Below are 18388 nucleotides of genomic sequence, written 5' to 3'. Positions count from 1 at the left end.
GGCCAGGCAGTGGTCAGCGCTTCCCATGGATCTGGAACAGGGAAGCTGCTTGGAGTCGGCCTGCGCTCCAGCTGAGCAAGCCCCTGCGTGGCTGGGAAGTCTGGGGTCCAACAAGGACGCCGAGGGTGGGCGCTCACCTAGGGTGGGTGCTGGGCGGAGTGCCTGAGCTGCATCCCCCTCCGCCAGGGCTGCTTCTCCCCTGCAGGCCTGACCCGCCCCGGCTGCCAGCCTCCGGGGGAAGGGGCGCCTCAACCCCCAGCAGCCCAGTGGAGTCTCCAGACAAAAGGACCTGAGCCTGAAGGCCTGGCCATGACATGGAGATAAAAACACGGTGGCAATAGCCATGGTGGCTGCTGGTCCTTCTGGAGCCGGAGGGTGGTTTTTCTGCTCACAGTGCCTCTGAGGGCTTCCTATAACGCGGTGCCACACGTTGGCCTGCTCTTTGGTTTGGCCCATTGGTCCACAGGTGACCGAGCACGTGTCTGGGGATGCTGGGTGGCTGCTGGGAAGAGCACTGGGGCCCAGGAAGGCAGATCTTCCCGGCAAGGCCCTCGGGTGGCTTTGCTGGAACCCCACTCTGGTGAGACACACCCTGGGGTGTCCCGGGCTCCTCAGCCCCCAAGCCCACTGGGGCCTATTGAGTGAAGATTTCCAGTTCCAGTTTCCGCCAGCCCGGGGAGGAAGGACAACATTTCCAGCTGGGCTTAAACACAGTAATTCCCAAATTGAGTTGGGCTCTCTTGCTATTAAAGCCCTGTTTGGTAAGCACTTCACAGAGCAATCGCTCTGAAAGAGAAAGATTACTTTCCCATTAGCCTGGCTTAGTAGAACGCATTGTCATTCAAAGGGAATGTAAGTGGAATGCGGGTTTTAAAGTCCAGGTGAGAACCAGTCTGCTGGAGGTCTGGGACTGGCTCCCTTTCAACAGCCTTCTCTAATCCTTCCCACCCTGTGGCCTGGCGGGCAGCAGGGAATTGACAATGCAAAGAAGCCTCAGGCAGGCTGTCGCTCCTGCCTCGGGACCAGAAAAAGGCAGAAAGAAACAGAGCTGGGGCCTTTGGCCACTGTCCTGAGGCAGTCAGAACCAGGGGTCCTAGCTGTGCCCACGCCACAGACCTTGGGGCCCATGGGGGTGCTCTGTGTCTAGCCCATGAGGCCAGCTTGTCCCCCTGCCTCACTCCTTGGAGCATATAAGAATTTTCTGGATGACCCCTACCCAGTTTTGCTCAGTGGATAGAGAGTGTTGGCCTGCCGACTGAAGGGTCCCGGGTTCAATTGTGGTCAAGGGCACATGCCCAGGTTGTGGGCTTGATCCTCAGTAGGGAGCATGCAGGAGGCAGCCAATCAATAATTCTCTCTCATCATTGATGTTTCTCTATCCCTCTCCCTTCCTCTCTGAAATCAGTAAAAATATACTAAAAAAAAAAAAAAAATTTCCTCAATGACTCAGCTTTGAAACTGCCTCATTGCAGAAACTTCTGGAGAAATATACTGACCACCACGCCCCCTCCCCGCGCACATGGCCAGATTCACTGCTTGGATGGGACCTGAGCTTCAGGTGAAATGAGAGGGGGTTTGGCTTTCTTTTCGGTGGGGGGATAGTGGAGGGTGGCAGGAAAAACTGGGTGACAAGTTTTAATATTCCATCTTTTAAAAAACTGAGATGTTTTCACACTGACACAGAGCAAATAGAACTGTGACATGTTTTCTAGTTTATGTGGAGGATATATCATGGGCTTCTGACAGCTCCAGCATATTTACAACGATTATAGGGTTTTCCACCTGGGAAGAAGCATCCTCTCTCACCATCCCAATGACATTGGTTTCTGACCATCAGACCACACATATCCACCATTTCCCAGGTGGTGCAAGGTTGTCCATTCACTTCATTTTATCCTTGCCCTGTGCTCCTTTGCTCCCAGTAGTCTGCTCAGCGCTGTGATTGCTCATCTCTTTCAGGAAAGGTGACCTTGACTGGCAGAGAGGCCCTCCCCGCCCTTCCTTCCCCTTTTACCTAAATTTTATTGAGTCTTGGGTTCTGTGCAGGGTCAGATGGGATTTCTGTCCTCGAGACTCACAGTCTAGTAGGGCTGACATGATGGAACCCGACATATGGAAACACACAGCAGATGAACCAGACCCAGACCCAGGTGGTGGGGGGGGATGGGGAGGGATAGGAGGGAAGGATGGGTCAGAGAAGGCTTTCATGAGGGCATGGCCTGTAATCTGTGTCCTAAAGCACGAGGAGAATTGAATGGGTGAAGGGAATGTGTAAGGGGTGGCAAGGGGAAGAGAGAGAAAGGATGGGTATGGTTGAAATTGGCCATTGTTCAAGGCCACCAGCACCTGAACCCCCTTTCTATGTCTGTGGAGCTCCCCATCTTGTGAGTCTTGGCCAGTGGCAAGCCCACCACGGTGGAGCGCTACTGAGTCAGATACTCTTGTTCTCAGCCTCCCTTTCAGCTCCAATAGGCAGGTGACCCAGGCTCTGCCAGTCTGTGCACTTGCACCATCTTTGACTTGGGAGCTGGTGATGCAAAGAAGCAGGACTGTGTGAGGTCCCTGTGCAAGGAGGATGGGTGTTCATCGTCCAGGGGTGACAGTGTTGCAGTTTTACCAGCAGGGTCCAGGGTTTGGCCCTAGTGGTATCAGGGGTGCAAGCTCAGGGCTCTGGGCCCAGCAGTGTCAGCATTAACGCCTTCTCAGTGGTTTCTCTGTACCTTGACCTTCGACCTCATTCTGGCCTTAGAACCTCCAGGTCTGGTTCTCCAATACTGGACAGCAGGTGAGCTCTCCATTATCTTTTATTTTTAATTAATTTTTATATTTTAGGATAATTATAGTTTCACACACAGCTGTAACAAATAACACAGAGTAGCACAGAGGCGTTTTAGAGCAGTAAAATACTCTGTATGATACCATAATGGTGGATACATGCCATTACACATTTGTCCAAACCCACAGAATGTTCAGCACCAAGAGTGAACGCTGATGTAAACTATGGACTTTGGGTGATGGTGATGTGGCAATGTGGGTTCCTCAATTGTAGCAAATATACCCTGGCCGGTGTAGCTGTTGGTTGGAGTGTTGTCCCGTGCCAGCCTAAGGATTCTAGGGACATCTGAAACCATTTGGGGTCGATGAAACTTCTCTGGGCTGTGCATTTACTTTCTTAGCTGGAGAGTTTTGCTCATACAGTTCAGGAGCTCATAATGTCTACCTCCCCCTGGTGTCCGTGTGTGGTACTGCAGGTTCTCTCGTGTTGCCTCAGCAAGCTTTTCCGCACAACTTTTTTCTCAGTGGCCCTCAAGCCTCCCAAGGGTGTTGGCTTCCACTGATGCTCTAAGTTTGTAGAGGAAGATACCAGTCCCCCAGGCAGCCCTTCCAAGGGCTAGAATGCTGGTCACATGCTCCTAACTCCTCCCTCCCTCCTCCTTCCCTCCCTCCCAGAGGAAAATCCAGTAGTTAGGTGCCTTCTCCCCATTGCACCCAGCTGTCCTGGCCACTTTCTGTGGCACCATAGACCTTACAGTGCCGTTGTGAGCCTCCCCTGCTCTCCCTGGGTCTCGGCAGCCCCACGTATCCAAATATGTCCATTTCATCCGCGCTCCAAGCGCTGCCAGATAGAAACCTGTCCCTCAGGTTGCCAGAGTTTGTTGCCTTAGGTTCCTGGCTCTTGTTGGGGCCAAGGCATCTGATGATAAAGTGTACAGCTTGTCTGGGAACTGAGCATAGCTACTGGGTAACCTGCAATGCACACGAAATCCTGGCCAAGCGAATCCCTGCCTCCATAGAAAGTTGCTGGGAATTCGAGGGGCAGATCTGAGTGCTGAGCATGGTTGGACATGACGTGCTGTAGGACTTCATTACTCCATGTGGTCTGTCACCTGGAAGCTTGTCAGAAATGCAGAATCTCAAGCCCCTCCCTAGACTTACAGCATCTGCATTTTAACAAGATTTCAGATGATTCCTCACCTTGAAGCCTGGGAAGCACGGATAGAGCTGACACATGGCTTACCTCCAGGAGCTCTTATTGGCCAAGCAGTGCAAGGGAACACAGGCTCACCTGGGGCCTGGGCTGGTGACCCACCCACCATTTAAATGTCCCACAAGGGCTCAGTTTGCATCTCTTTTCAACCCAAATCCTCTATGAATTTGCAGAGTCTCCCCAGAGCTGCCAGATTAAATAGTACTCTTTTGAGAAAGGTTCAATATTTACCCAAATTAATCCAACTCTAGCTTCCCATCAAAGCATCTGTCCAAAGGTAGTGCCACCATTACTCTTCTTAATCTAGTTTAAAAATGGACTGCAAATGAATCCCTTTCTCCTGGACAGTCAAGCAGGAGAATTTATCCTTCCTTACCTGAGAAAGTTAACTGCTTGCCTTTGGGATTCCAGGGCTGTCTCAGCAATACAATTCATTTTCATCAGGAGCCTAAGTTTGTCATTCAATCCAATTATTCTCAATTAAGTGATTGTGTATTTCACTTTATTATCAATTGATTGTGATTAGTTATTATCAAGCAAACTCAATATATTTATGATGATTTCATTAATCAGACAATGCCTGCTGTTGAAAAGCCACGTGTTTTTTTGTTTGTTTAAAAAATTTTTTTATTGATTTCAGAGAGGAAGGGAGAGGGAGAGAGAGATAGAAATATCAATGATGAGAGAGAATCACTGATCGGCTGCCTCCTGCATGGCACCTACTAGGGATCGAGCCTGTAACCGGGCATGTGCTCTTTTTTTTTAATTTAATAAATCTTTATTGTTCAGATTATTACAATTGTTCCTCTTTTTTCCCCCCATAGCTCCCCTCCACCTGGTTCCCACCCCACCCTCTGCCCTTACCTCCCCCCCATTATCTTCATCCATAGGTGTATGCTTTTTGTCCAGTCTCTTCCCGCACCTCCCACACCTCTTTCCCCCCGAGAATTGTCAGTCCACTCCCTTTCTATGCCCCTGATTCTATTATATTCACCAGTTTTTTCTGTTCATCAGATTTTTTATTCACTTGATTTTTAGGTTCACTTGTTGATTGACATGTATTTGTTGTTCACAATTTTTATATTTACCTTTTTCTTCTTCTTCCTCTTCTTAAAGAATACCTTTCAGCATTTCATATAATACTGGTTTGGTGGTGATGAACTCCTTTAGCTTTTTCTTATCTGTGAAGCTCTTTATCTGACCTTCAATTCTGAATGATAGCTTTGCTGGGTAGAGTAATCTTGGTTGTAGGTTCTTGCTATTCATCACTTTGAATATTTCTTGCCGCTCCCGTCTGGCCTGCATAGTTTCTGTTGAGAAATCAGCTGACAATCGTATGGGTACTCCCTTGTAGGTAACTAACTGTTTTTCTCTTGCTGCTTTTAATATTCTCTCTTTGTCTTTTGCTCTTGGCATTTTAATTATGATGTGTCTTGGTGTGGTCCTCTTTGGATCCCTTTTGTTTGGGGTTCTGTGCACTTCCTGGACTTGTAAGTCTATTTCTTTCACCAGGTGGGGGAAGTTTTCGGTCATTATTTCTTCAAATAGGTTTTCAGTATCTTGCTCTCTCTCTTCTTCTGGCACCCCCATAATTCTGATGTTGGTACGCTTGAGGTTGTCCCAGAGGCTCCTTACACTATCTTCAAATTTTTGGATTCTTTTTTCTTTTTGCTTTTCCAGCTGAGTGTTTTTTGCTTCTTTGTATTTCAACTCTTTGACTTGATTCTTGCGGTCCTCTAGTCTGCCGTTGGGTCTCTGTATAATATTTTTTATTTCAGTCAGTGTATGTTTAATTTCTAGTTGGTCCTTTTTCATATCCTCAAGGGTCTTGCTAAATTTATCAGCCATTTCTAGGAAATTCTTGAAAAACCTTATAACCATGGTTTTGAACTCGATATCCAGTCGTTTGTTTTCCTCCATTTCTTTCATTTGTGATCTGTTTCTTTGTCTCCGCATTTTCGTTGCTTCCCTGAGTTGGTAGAGTAGCTTTGTGTGGTAGGTGTCCTCTAGGGCACAGTGGCTCAGCCTCCCCAGTTAACCTGAGGTGGACACTCTTGGTGCACCCTTTGTGGATTGTGTGCTCAGCCTTGTTGTAGTTAAGTCTTGATTGTTGTTGGTATCACTGGGAGGAATTGACCTCCAGGCCAATTGGCTGTGAGGATCAGCTGTGTCTACACTGGGAAAACTTCTGTGCTGGAGACACTCTTATGAGATAAGACTTGCAAAATTGCAAAAGCCTCTGTGCTCAGCTTGGATGGGGTGGAGTCTCAGGGCGGAGCAGACAGCCTTGGTTTCCTGTCAGCCTTGCCCTATGAGGCCCCTGGGTCTCAGTGTCCCTCGGTAATCGCTGCAAGCACCTCTGAGAGAAAGCCGCCCTTGCGTTTCACCCACTGCCAGACAGTCCAGTTTCTCCCCGAATGAGTCGAGGTTCCTAGAAACTTGCCCGGAACTGGAGTTCAGTGCAGTTGGGAACTTCTGTCTCCCTCCCGCTTTAGAATGCCAGCCACGAACTCAGCCTCCTGTGCATTCAGCAGTCAGTCCTCTCTGTGCGCGCGTGCACCTCCAGACCTCTGCCTTCCGCAGCTCCCGAGTCTCAATGTGCTTTCTCTTTTCCTGACAGTCCAGATCCCCCCCGAATGAGTCTGGTTTCCCAGCGTCTCACCCGGGACTGGAGTTCAGTGCAGTCGGGAGCTTCCTTCTCCCTCCTGCTTTAGAAAGCCAGCCGTGCACTCAGCCGCCCATCCTCTCCATGTGCGAGTCTCCATACCTCAGCCTTTTGCAGCTCCTCTGAGTCTCAATGTGCTTTCCTCTTTTCTTCTAGTTGTACAATTTCCACTCAGCCAGCTTTCCTGTGGTTCTGGATGGTGTCTGTTTTGTCTTTTAGTTGTAGTTTTGAAATTGTTGTGCAGCCCTGACCGGTTTGGCTCAGTGGATAGAGCGTCGGCCTGCGGATTGAAAGGTCCCAGGTTCGATTCCAGTCAAGGGCATGTACCTTGGTTGCGGGCACATCCCCAGTGGGAGGTGTGCAGGAGGCAGCTGATCGATGTTTCTCTCTCATCGGTGTTTCTAGCTCTCTATCCCTCTCTCTTCCTCTCTGTAAAAAATCAATAAACTATATTTAAAAAAAAAATTGTTGTGCAAGGCAGCAGTTTAGGTGTTTACCTATGCCGCCATCTTGGTTTCTCCTCCTGGCATGTGCTCTTGACCGGAATCAAACCCGGGACCCTTCAGTCCCCAAGACCAATGCTCTATCCACTGAACAATACCGGCTAGGGTCATGGTTTAATTCAGGAGACCATTATATGGACACCTTGAAATTTGCGAAATCAGTGCAAACCAAAGATAGTTTCCAACTCCTGCATGACTCCCACTGTACTGGGAATGTTGGGACAAAGGAGACTGTATAAGAGAATGCTATTCTTGAGGCCCTTATGTATTGAGATGGCAGTATGTATGATTGAGTACAATAACTATTCAGAAAGGTGATGAAGACAGAAATTGCCGAGGGTGGAGGACGATAGGTCCAGAAGGATTTGTGGGGGAGGCAGGACCCAGACTTTGGAAAGCTGTGAAGCACAGAGCCCACTAGGTGAGGCCTCACAACCACTGAGTTAGAAACATCTGGGGTGCTTGTTAGATGCACACATCCCTGGGCCCCACCCTGGCTCAATTAAGTCAGGATCCTTGGGGCATGGGTCCAGGAATCTGATTTTTAATAAGATGATTCATAGGCACAGGGAGTACAAGATCCACTGCATTGTGGTTAAGAGAAAGGTGTCTGACTCCAAAGCCTGATAGTACATTCTCAGTTTCCATTCACTAGTTGTATGACAATAGGAAAATTACCAGTCTCTCTAAGTCTTTAAAATGGAATAAAAGGCTACTTTCTAAGCTTGTTGTAAGAACTGAGTCAGATCGCTTAGGCCTGGGTGCAGCAGCCCTTCACAAAGGAATGCCAAGTGGCATAAGGAATGCCAAGGCTGTCTTGTTATGCAGGAAGCTTGACTTTCCATTTTACCTGCAGGGGCATGCTTGTTCTGCTGCAAGCTGCTGAGAAGGCGCTGCTGTTTACTTGGAGACTCTGGCTGTTTCTCAGACTTGCTCCAGGTGGGGCTTAGTGCAAAAGGAGATCATCATCCGTGCACCCGGAGCACTGGGGGAAAGGGCAGGACACCCCTGCTCTGAATCGTGGAGGTCACTGTTCGTGCCTAACAGCCATTCCCAGCTCCTTGTCTTGCCTGCTTCTCACCATGAAGTCTCCCTTGCAGCCAAGGCGGCCACATGTCCCATTCCAGCCAATGTCATGCAACATGAAATCTGTGAGTAGGCTTCCAAGTAGGAGGTCTTTTGTGGACAGGAAGGGAAACAGGTGAGCAGAGCCTTTTTTTTTTTAAACCTCCTTAGCCTCTCCTTCTTCCATCCTTGGGATACGGTTACACAGGATGTGATGGGCGGAGCTGTGGCAGCTATCTTGCAACCACACGGAGAAGGTCTAGACCAGGGGTGGGCAAACTTTTTGACTCGAGGGCCACAATGGGTTCTTAAACTGGACTGGAGGGCCGGAACAAAAGCATGAATGGAGTGTTTGTGTGAACTAATATAAATTCAAAGTAAAGGAGCGGAGAGGAGAGCAAGAGAACGGGATACAACAGCCGGATCCGGCCCGCGGGCCGTAGTTTGCCCAAGGCTGGTCTAGACGCAGAGGTCCTCAAACTACGGCCCGCGGGCCACATGCGGCCGCTGAGGACATTTATCCGGCCCGCCGGGTGCTGCTGCCTGTCCTGCTTAGCAGCCGACTCGTCCCAGGCCCGCAGTGCGCATAGGAATTTGTTCATAGTTTTTTTTTTTAAACTATAGTCTGGCCCTCCAACGGTCTGCGGGACAGTGAACTGGCCCCCTGTTTAAAAAGTTTGAGGACCCCTGGAGATATTGACCCGGTACTTGGACATTGTGAAGTTATTCACCCATTCCTGAAACGCCCCCTGCGGCTTCTAGTGAAGTAAGCGACTGCTCTATGGGTCAAGTCTCTACGAGTCTTTTATTCTTACAACCTAAGGCATTTCTAACCAATTGATTAACTCCGGCATGTGGGGGCTTTGCCCTCCCACAGACTGCCCCAGACTCAAAGGGCGGGGACACACACCCCATCTTTAGAAGGGGAAAGTGTCAAAGCTACATTGCAAGAAACGCATGTGGGATGTGAGATAATGTAACTATTTTTGGAAAATAAAATCCCTTTCACCTCTCTTTGCTTTCTGTTACTCATACTTCCCCTCAGATTTCAGCTAAAACATCTCTTTCTAAAGAAGGCCTGTGATCACCTGAGCAGGGTTGGGTCAACCTTTTATCTGATATCTCAACACCCTGCACTTTCCCTATCAGGACACGTGTTACACGCTGGTGTAGAGAGCGCCTGGGGAGGCACATGGGCATTCTTTAATTACTGTCAGCTGAACCCAAGGTGACAGGCAAAGCCACGCCTTGGGAACACGTTTTGCCAAAAAGGCAAGGGTGTTATCAGCTTGACCTTCATTTCAGCCCAGGTGTTGGGTAGTGGGTTTTTGATATGTAAATCCAGTCAAGCACCAGGAATGCTCGGGCCTACTCAAGAATGCAAATAATCTCCTTTGTCTTGACTTTTGGTGAAACTTCCTGGTATTTGGGGTATAAAATAAACATGCTGTATCTCTCCAGTAGAAGAGGGCAGCGGTTCCACCCGGTTCCCAGCTTTTTCCTTCTATCTCTGTGTCTTATTTCTTTCTCTCTTTTATTTCCCAATCCCCAGCTCCTCTACTCAGGAACTGGACCCGCACTCTAGTCGCGCTGGACGCGGAAAAGAGAGAAATATTTTTACGTAATTTGGCGCCTAACGTGGTCCCGCTGAGTACAGAGGCAAGAAGCAAGGGGATCACTTCAAGAAGTGTGCGCACCACAGATTAAAGAAGTAAGGTAAGGAGTGGATTGTTGCAAGTTGTATTAGCTGGGTGTAAAATATGGGTAATTCTCAAATGCTTAAAACTATGCTCAAAGCTCAAGGATGCTCTGTTAAGTGTAGTCAGATTCTTGATATCTTAAGTTTTGTTGATGAAACGTGGGAAAAGGTCAGAAAGCAGTTGGGTACCAATACTCAGCAGAAGGTCCAGAGAAGATTCCTATTCCTACTTTAATTCGTGATGGCCTTGATCCAGCACAGGAGAGTTTAAGAATGTCTAAGCAGGGTGTAGCCAAGGCCTTACAGCCTACAGTGGAGGGGTGTGAATCTCTAAGAATACTACCTCGCCACTCTGCGCCTCCTCCACCTCCACGTGTCGCTCCTGCGACCGCAGTCAAAAGCCCACCTGATAAAGATTTATCTCGTAATTATGAGTAGGAGCTAGAGTTTGAGGCAGAGCGGGACAAGCATCACTGTGAGCGGGATAAGAAAGGTTTTGCTCGCAGCTGCCCAGCCTTTATGGCTGGATGCAGGCGCTTGGCCGAAAGTGACTTCATTATTTCATTTTGTTGGAGGCTCAAACTACTTGTATTAGGCTGAACCTAGTAGAAAGAATTACTCAGCAACTGCCAATGATTCTTTATCTTAAAAAATATTTTTCTTTCCTTAAAAAATAAAAATAAATAAAAATTGAAAAAAATAAAAATAAAAACAGTAGACGCCAGACCAGCCTTGGGCAAACTACGGCCCATGGGCCGGATCCAGCTGTTCTATCTGGTTCTCTTGCTCTCTCCTCCGCTCCTTTACTTTGAATTTATATTAGTTCACACAAACACTCCATCCATGCTTTTGTTCCGGCCCTCCGGTCCAGTTTAAGAACCTATTGTGGCCCTCGAGTCAAAAAGTTTGCCCACCCCTGCGCCAGACCATCACTGAATTTTTCCCCAAAGCAAGAAGGAGGTGGGGGAAGGGAGACACGTGGCGATCCAATATGGACACCCACTCCCTGAGAAAGCCATTTTAAAAGGTCTCATCTTTGCCATGCTTTTTTCCAGCTAGTGACCTCTTTGCCATGCTACAGTATCAAATCCAAAAGGTTTTTAGCCTCAGAAATAGATAGCAATTTTGCATGTGAATAGCTACGGGATTGCTTCTTGACTTCCCCAGCAGAAAAATTATGGTCATTTTTAAAAGTTAGGGGCTGGACCAGGCCTGTTGGCTGGAAACTTAAAAACTTTGAAGTTTACTAAATCAAATGATAAAAACTTATATCTAAATATATTGAAATGATATAATACTGAAATGTTGATCTGAGTATGCCTCATATGAAGTCTAGAGGATAGAATTTAATCTATTAATTGAATATGCCTTGTATTTTATTTGAAATGTATCCTTAAAAATGTAAAAGTATTATTGATTTGAGAAATGCTAAGTATTTAACTTGCTACCTAAAATTTGAAGCTTTAAGAGTTTAAGGTTCAAATTGAATTGGGAGAAATTATATAATTGTAACTAAATGCCTAGAATACAGCAATCTATTTTTGAGAAAATAAAATGTTGTGTTTTCTCTGATAATTAGGAATTCAAAATATGTTACTTATTGGTCTAATTAAAAAAAGAGGATTAATTCTGTGAACCAGTTTAAATTTAATTGATATTCTTTAAGATAATTTAAGTATATAATCTTTAAATCATATATATAAATCATATATATTTGATCTTTCCAAGTTTATTTCAAGACTGACCGAGAATAACTTTTGGACATTTCACGGGCCCTGAAATGTTTTCAAAAGTCTGTTCTCTCTTAAAAGAAATATTTTTTAATTAAACCGATTGGTACTTAAAATCGCATGGAAAGCTTTATCAAATAAAGATTAATCAATATATTTTACTTATATACATATATTAAATGTTATGAAAGTTTTGGCCTCTAAGGTGGGCAAAATATTTCTTAAAATCCAATAGCAAAATTTTAAGACGGAATTTAAAGTAACAAAAAGCCTATAGCCGCCTGCATTTTAAATAGGCTGGTTGTGGGGCAGCATTTGTGCTTTGTGAATCAGACCTAAAAGTTTACTAAATTTACTTGCTTTGCTTTTTTAATAAAAATACCTACTTAAATTACTTTATAAATTAGCTTTTTAAAATATAATCAAGGTCTCATATAAATTAAGTTACATGAGAAGCCAATGTTTTTATAAGTAATTGAATCCAGGTAAAATCTAAGAACAGATTAGAAGCCACCATGAGGACTGCCTGGCTTGGCAGCTGCCATGTTGGCCTCATGGCTTGCCGCTCCCATGGAGGCCGCCATCTTGAAACATCAGGGGCCAACCCCCTTCCTTTGAATAAGTCAATGTCTCTGTAAGCAATTTGAATAAGTCTTCTAAGAAAGTTACTGAAGGCTTCCCATAATCCTGTGTATGCAAATAAGCCAAAGGGGATACTCTTTAAGAATATAATTATAAATTTAACAAAAAGGAGAAATTTTAAAATTTTGAAATCTCTTCCACTAATATTTACAGTGTAAACTAAGATTATTGTTAAAATATTAAATCTGATCCATACTAGTGGTCACCATAACCTTAAGAGAAGTTGTTTCATATGATATAGCCTGGCAATATCTGCCAGTTTTAAGCAGCAGCTCTGTAGGCTGGTGTAAAGACAAAGGTTTTTAAATAAAACTCTCTGTAGACTGAAAGTTATTTTGGAAGGAAATAAAGACAGGTTTCCTTCAATCATCTTAAGAACTAATTAAAAGGCTATATATTTGGCCTCTTAAACTAAAGTAAATAATTTGTGTATTTGCTTCTCTGACAAAATTTATCTTAAGTTAAAGACTAATTGCAGAAGTTTAATTAATGTCATTTACTGTCCATAACCTAAGACAAATAAAATTAAAGTAAATTAATAAATAAATAAACCTTATTTCAGATTAATTTAAATTGGCTAATTGAAATAAGTGAATATTCATAAAAACTTAATTGTACTGGACAAAAACTGTTCCTGAGGTATTAACAAAAATTTTATTGATAGTTCATCTCATAGTAAAATTGCTTAACATGCAATGAATCCAAAGCAGTCATATTTCTGTGCAAAAATTAAAATTACCTCAGGCATTAGCCATTTTTACAGATGGATCCAGTTCTGGAAAGGCTGGATCTACTGCAGCAGGGGATCAAAGGTCCTTCAAACCCCTTATATTTCAGTAGAAATACAAGCTCTTATTTATGCCTTAACAGATTTTGCTACGGAGCCCATCAACCTATAGTGATAGGGCTTATGTGGTAAGTATGGCCAAAATTATTGAAACAGCTACTATAGGGCACACTAATTCAGTCATTTATTTTTAAACCTTCAAAATGTTATTTGAGAATGACAATTTCCATGTTTTATTGGAAGCAATGTCCTCAGTGTGTTATCCACTTCCCTGTGCCAACTTTAGAGGTAAATCCCCGAGGACTTAAAGCTAATAAAATCTGGCAAAATGGATGTCACTCAATAGTGGAAAGAGCCAATCGTACTCTTAAAATGCAATTACTAAAACAAAAAGGGGGAGACGGATGTTATGTGTCACCTCAAAACAAACTCAGTCATGCTCTTTATACTTTAAAATTTTTGAATTGTGATGCAGAGGATTGTACAGCAGCCGAAAGCCATCGGGCCTCCTGTACAATAGTCTCCACCGAGTTAGCTAGGTGGAAGGAAGCATAAATCAGACAAGAGTTTTATCAGATTCAGTAATAATGTGGGGAAGAGTTTGTGTTTTATATCTTTCCAGAAGGAGCAGCGCAGCCAATTTGGGTGCCAGAGCGTTACATCTGTCACCACAATGGACCCAGACAAGCTCCTTGTCCCTTCACTCAAAAGGACTGAGTGCTGCCCCGATGACAGCAAAGTGGAAGAAGAAGAAAACTGAAGGCTACGCAAGGGACCGAGGTGCCAATATAGGGTCAGCTGAGGAAGTTAACGACTGAAGCACAGCTGATAAGTAGAAAAGCAAGAAGTTGAAGCTACTTCTTCAACCATGTTCCTGCTTATGCTAGCATCTGTTAGCTGCCAGTCTTCTGTAAAGTCTTGCACAGTCAATTCTGAGGACTCTGAGTAAATATACACCAGCAGCAAAAGAAACTTTTTCATTTAGTAGCTAAAAATGCTAACATGTCTGTAGTTTTGATTTCTCTCTTATTGCTTTGCTCTTGCTGTTCAAGCTTTAAAATGATAACATTTAGCCGAAACCGGTTTGGCTCAGTGGATAGAGCGTCGGCCTGCGGACTGAAGGGTCCCGGGTTCGATTCCGGTCAAGGGCATGTACCTTGGTTGCGGGCACATCCCCAGTGGGAGGTGTGCAGGAGGCAGCTGATCGATGATTCTCTCTCATCGATGTTTCTAGCTCTCTATCCCTCTCTCTTCCTCTCTGTAAAATATCAATAATAAAAAAAGATAACATTTAAGTAGTTTGGTTTTTGCATTGGCATTGTTTGCAATTGTTTTAATATTAGAGCTTTATTCTTGATGTTTAAAATTTTACTTTTATTATAGTAGCTTAAAAACAAAAAATGGGTGAGATGTAGAGAGTGCCTGGGAAGGCACATGGGCATTCTTTAATTATTGTCAGCTGAACCCAAGGCGACAGGCAAAGCCACGCCCTGGGAACATGCTTTGCCAAAAGGCAAGGGTGTTATCAGCTTGACCTTCATTTCAGCCCAGGTGTTGGGTAGTGGGTTTTTGATATGTAAATCCAGTCAAGCACCAGGAATGCTCGGGCCTACTCAAGAATGCAAATAATCTCCTTTGTCTTGACTTTTGGTGAAACTTCCTGGCATTTGGGGTATAAAATAAACAGGCTGCATGGGCTCTGGGTCACTGTCTCTCCAGCAGAAGAGGGCTGTGGTCCCACCCGGTCCCAGCTTTTTCCTTCCATTTTGTGTCTTGTCTCTTTCTTTTATTTCTCAATCCCCAGCTCCTCTACTCAGGAAGTGGACCCGCTCTCTAGCCGTGCTGGACGCGGAAAAGGGAGAAATATTTTTACATCACTCTGGGGATGATTGTTTCATGTCTGTCCTCCTCACCAGACTGCCCAAACCTCCTGGCCCCATTCTCTTTCTCCTCACTGTCTGAAAAAGAAAATCCATTTATTAGACATCTGCGTGTGTCAGACCTTGTGCTTTATTGAGTGCATTGTATCTAGTCCTTAGAACAACCCTGCAAGGTATTCATTTCTTCCTTTATTTCATGTGTGACAGAGACTCGGAAAAGTTAAAGATAACTGTCAAGTGATACACATTGAGTATATCGGCTGAGCGAGAGTTCACACCTAGGTTGTCCAGGTGTGCAGGCCGTGACAGCTCCATTCTATCTGCTTGGAGGGATTGCTAATTGAGGTGGAATATTTTCCCATCTGCTTTTAGACAATCGTATTTCCTTTTATGTGAATTCTTTGCTCATGCCTTTTATCCATGTACTTTTTTCCTATTTATTGGTAATACTTCCATATAGAGTAAATTATTTTCATTGTTGTGTTTACCTGTCAACTTTATTTGGTTTTAGACATGTGAAAGTTTCATATTCTCATGAGGTCAAACTCGTCTTTCCTTTTGGGATTTCTTTCATCACTTCACCAAAGTTTTATTTGTGTATTTGTTTTTGTTTAACTTTTCTGATGACAAAGTGATACACATGCTTATTGTAAAAAATGCAAAAAAATGCAAACAAGTATAAAGCTGAAAATGCAACTCCCCATAAACTTTCCCTCCACCAAGACCACTCTCTTAATGTCATGACGCATTTCCTTCCTTTTTTTAAAAAAAAGATATAACATATGAAGGGAGTATACATTAAATATATGCCCCAGTTTAAGGAATATAAATAAAATAAATGCCCGTGCATTACGAACAGTGCTGCCATGAGCTTTCCTATGCACACCTGTTACACATGCATGAAAGCATCCCTTAGGTGTGTGCAGCCAGCACCCAGGTCAAGAAATAGAACATTGTCAGCTCCCAGAAGCCCCCAGGTTATCTTCTCCAATTATACCCCTCATTCCCACCCCAGTTTTCTAGAGGCAACCATGGTCCTCACTGTGTGTTAACCATTGCCTCAGTATTCCTTTTAGTTTTGCTATATAGTGACATACCCTTAAACAACATATAGCTTAGCTTTGGCTATTTTTGAGTTTTCTTTCTGACATTTGCTTCTTTCACCTGCCATGATGTTTCTGAGGTTGACTTGTGTGAATGGAGAAGGAAGGGCAGTCACTCATTTCGGCGTTGGGGAGTGCTGTAGTCATGACGTGGCCTACGCAGGTTATGGCTGATGGACGTTCAGGTTGCTTCCCACTTTGGGCTATTGTGCACATGCTGCTCAGAACTTTCGTGCACACGTCTCCTGATGCACACATCTGAGAGTGTTCCTAAGGTGGGTCTACCTAAGAGTGGCACTTCTGGGTCCTACACGGTATGGACCTGCTCAGCTTCCTAACCAATACTCGGCTCTTTTCCAAAATGGTTGTGGCAATTTATATGCCCCGCAGCGGTAAGCACCAACACCTGGAATTGTTCTAGTGAAAATATTTTTGTAATATGGTTGGTGTGAAATATGTGTATCTTGTAAATATGTTAAAATCTTCAAATTGTCTATATATTACTGATGCTTTATGAATTACTAAAGAATTGTGTTGAACTCCCACATGTCAATTTCTCCTTCTAGAACTTTTTCTGTTTTGCTGTAAGTATTTTGTGGCTATTAGGTACATGCAAGTTTAAAATTGCAATGCTTTCTTGGTTGAGTTAAACCTTTTATCATTATGTAACAACTCTTTACCTCTATTGATGATTTCGCCTCAAATCCAGTTGCAAATGATATTAATATGGCTACTTTCGTTTCCTGCGTGTTTGTATTTGCCTGACATTTTTTATTTAATCTTTTAATTAAATTTTGAATTTTATTCTGTCCTTAAGTTTCCTTTTTTCATTAAATTTCTTTATTGTTTTTCCTATTTCATTGATTTTTTTTCCTGTCCTTATGTTTTAAGTGTGTTTCTTATCAATACTGTCATAGCCAGCCTCCACTCTCCAGTTCACACACTGAGTCCCCTCCCACATCACTCAATGGCAGACGGCATGTCACCTCTGGGTCCCTCACACCTGACATGCTCGGAGGTGTCTGATAAATGAATGAGTGAATGCACAATGCGTATTATGCTGTATAGATAAGTGCAGGATGGAAAAGTATTCCGTTTCTGACAAAGGTGTTCTGTTGTAACAACAGTTATTTTTCCCAAAGCAAATGGATATATAGGATTTTCTTTAAAAGAAAAAAATTGTTATTGATCATCTCTCCAGCTTCAAAGACATGAAATAGGACATCTGCTTTTCTCTGATGACACCAAATGACAGGATGGACTCTGGCCCTGGAAGGGGCACTGGCACCCACCCTGCCTCTTGTCCCACGGCAGCTGTGTCTGTTCTTGCAAGTGCTCGGACTCTTCCTCGGTTTGCATTTGAGCTGAGGAATGTGGTGCATTTTTCAGGCACATCTGAGCTGAGGAGAGACCTGGGATGACTGCAGAGGGCTGCGCCTTGGTGACATTTCCTTACTCCCAGCCTCACCCGTCATCCGTCATCTGGTGAGGACTCAGGCCTCCCGACCCTGACATACACTCTGGGATTAGTCTATGCCTTACTGGGTGCCCTGGGGAAAGTTACTGACGGTCTCTGGGCCTCTGGCAGATGAAAGGTGGTCTTGGAGCTTTGATTGCTCTGGCTTACAGGCCGCGCTGGTAGGCCCTTGTGTTTTCAGAGTGTGGCTGGGCCAACCAGTTGGAGAAAGTGCTGGCGTTGCCAGCGCAGTCTTGCTGGGAGTTTCTTGCAGCAGGATGGACAAAGCCCTCTGAAGAGGGGCCCATCCTCCAGCCCACGGAGGGCTTTGGTTTACAACGTGGTTAGTGGTTAACGTGAGTCAGCTGCTGTAATGGACAGCTTTCTCCTCTGCCCCAGGGGAAGGTCGAGAATTCCTGTGGCCCAGCTCCCCATCCTTCCAAGGTTCAGCTGCTGAATGTCAGACAGATAGGAAATGTCCTCCGTCTTCTTGGCTTCTCTTACGTAAAAGCACTTTTATCTCAAATTTTAAAATTAAGCTACCAGAGCAAGTGTGAGGGCCAGCCAAGACAAAGGCTATTACTTGGCCCCAATTTCCTGTTAATTGCCTCAAGCAGTTGGGCGGCTGAGATCCGTGTATATCTTGAGCCAAAGACCATCTGGACCATCTCCCCTTGCAGGCCTGGCCTGGGCCTGTGTCTCATGCGCATGCTCAGTGCAGAGAGGAGGCCTGCTGTGCTATTTCCCTGAAGGATGGGAATGAGCAGAGGGAAACTGCAAGACTAGCTCAAGCGTAGCCTCAAATTCCTCTTCCATTTCTAGGTTGCCAAAAAATTATAATGAATCCTTGAAGCAAGGTGGATAGGATAG

Source organism: Plecotus auritus (assembly GCF_963455305.1).
Source record: "Plecotus auritus genome assembly, chromosome: 7".
NCBI lineage: Eukaryota > Metazoa > Chordata > Mammalia > Chiroptera > Vespertilionidae > Plecotus > Plecotus auritus.
Note: the sequence above shows the minus strand (reverse complement) of the source record.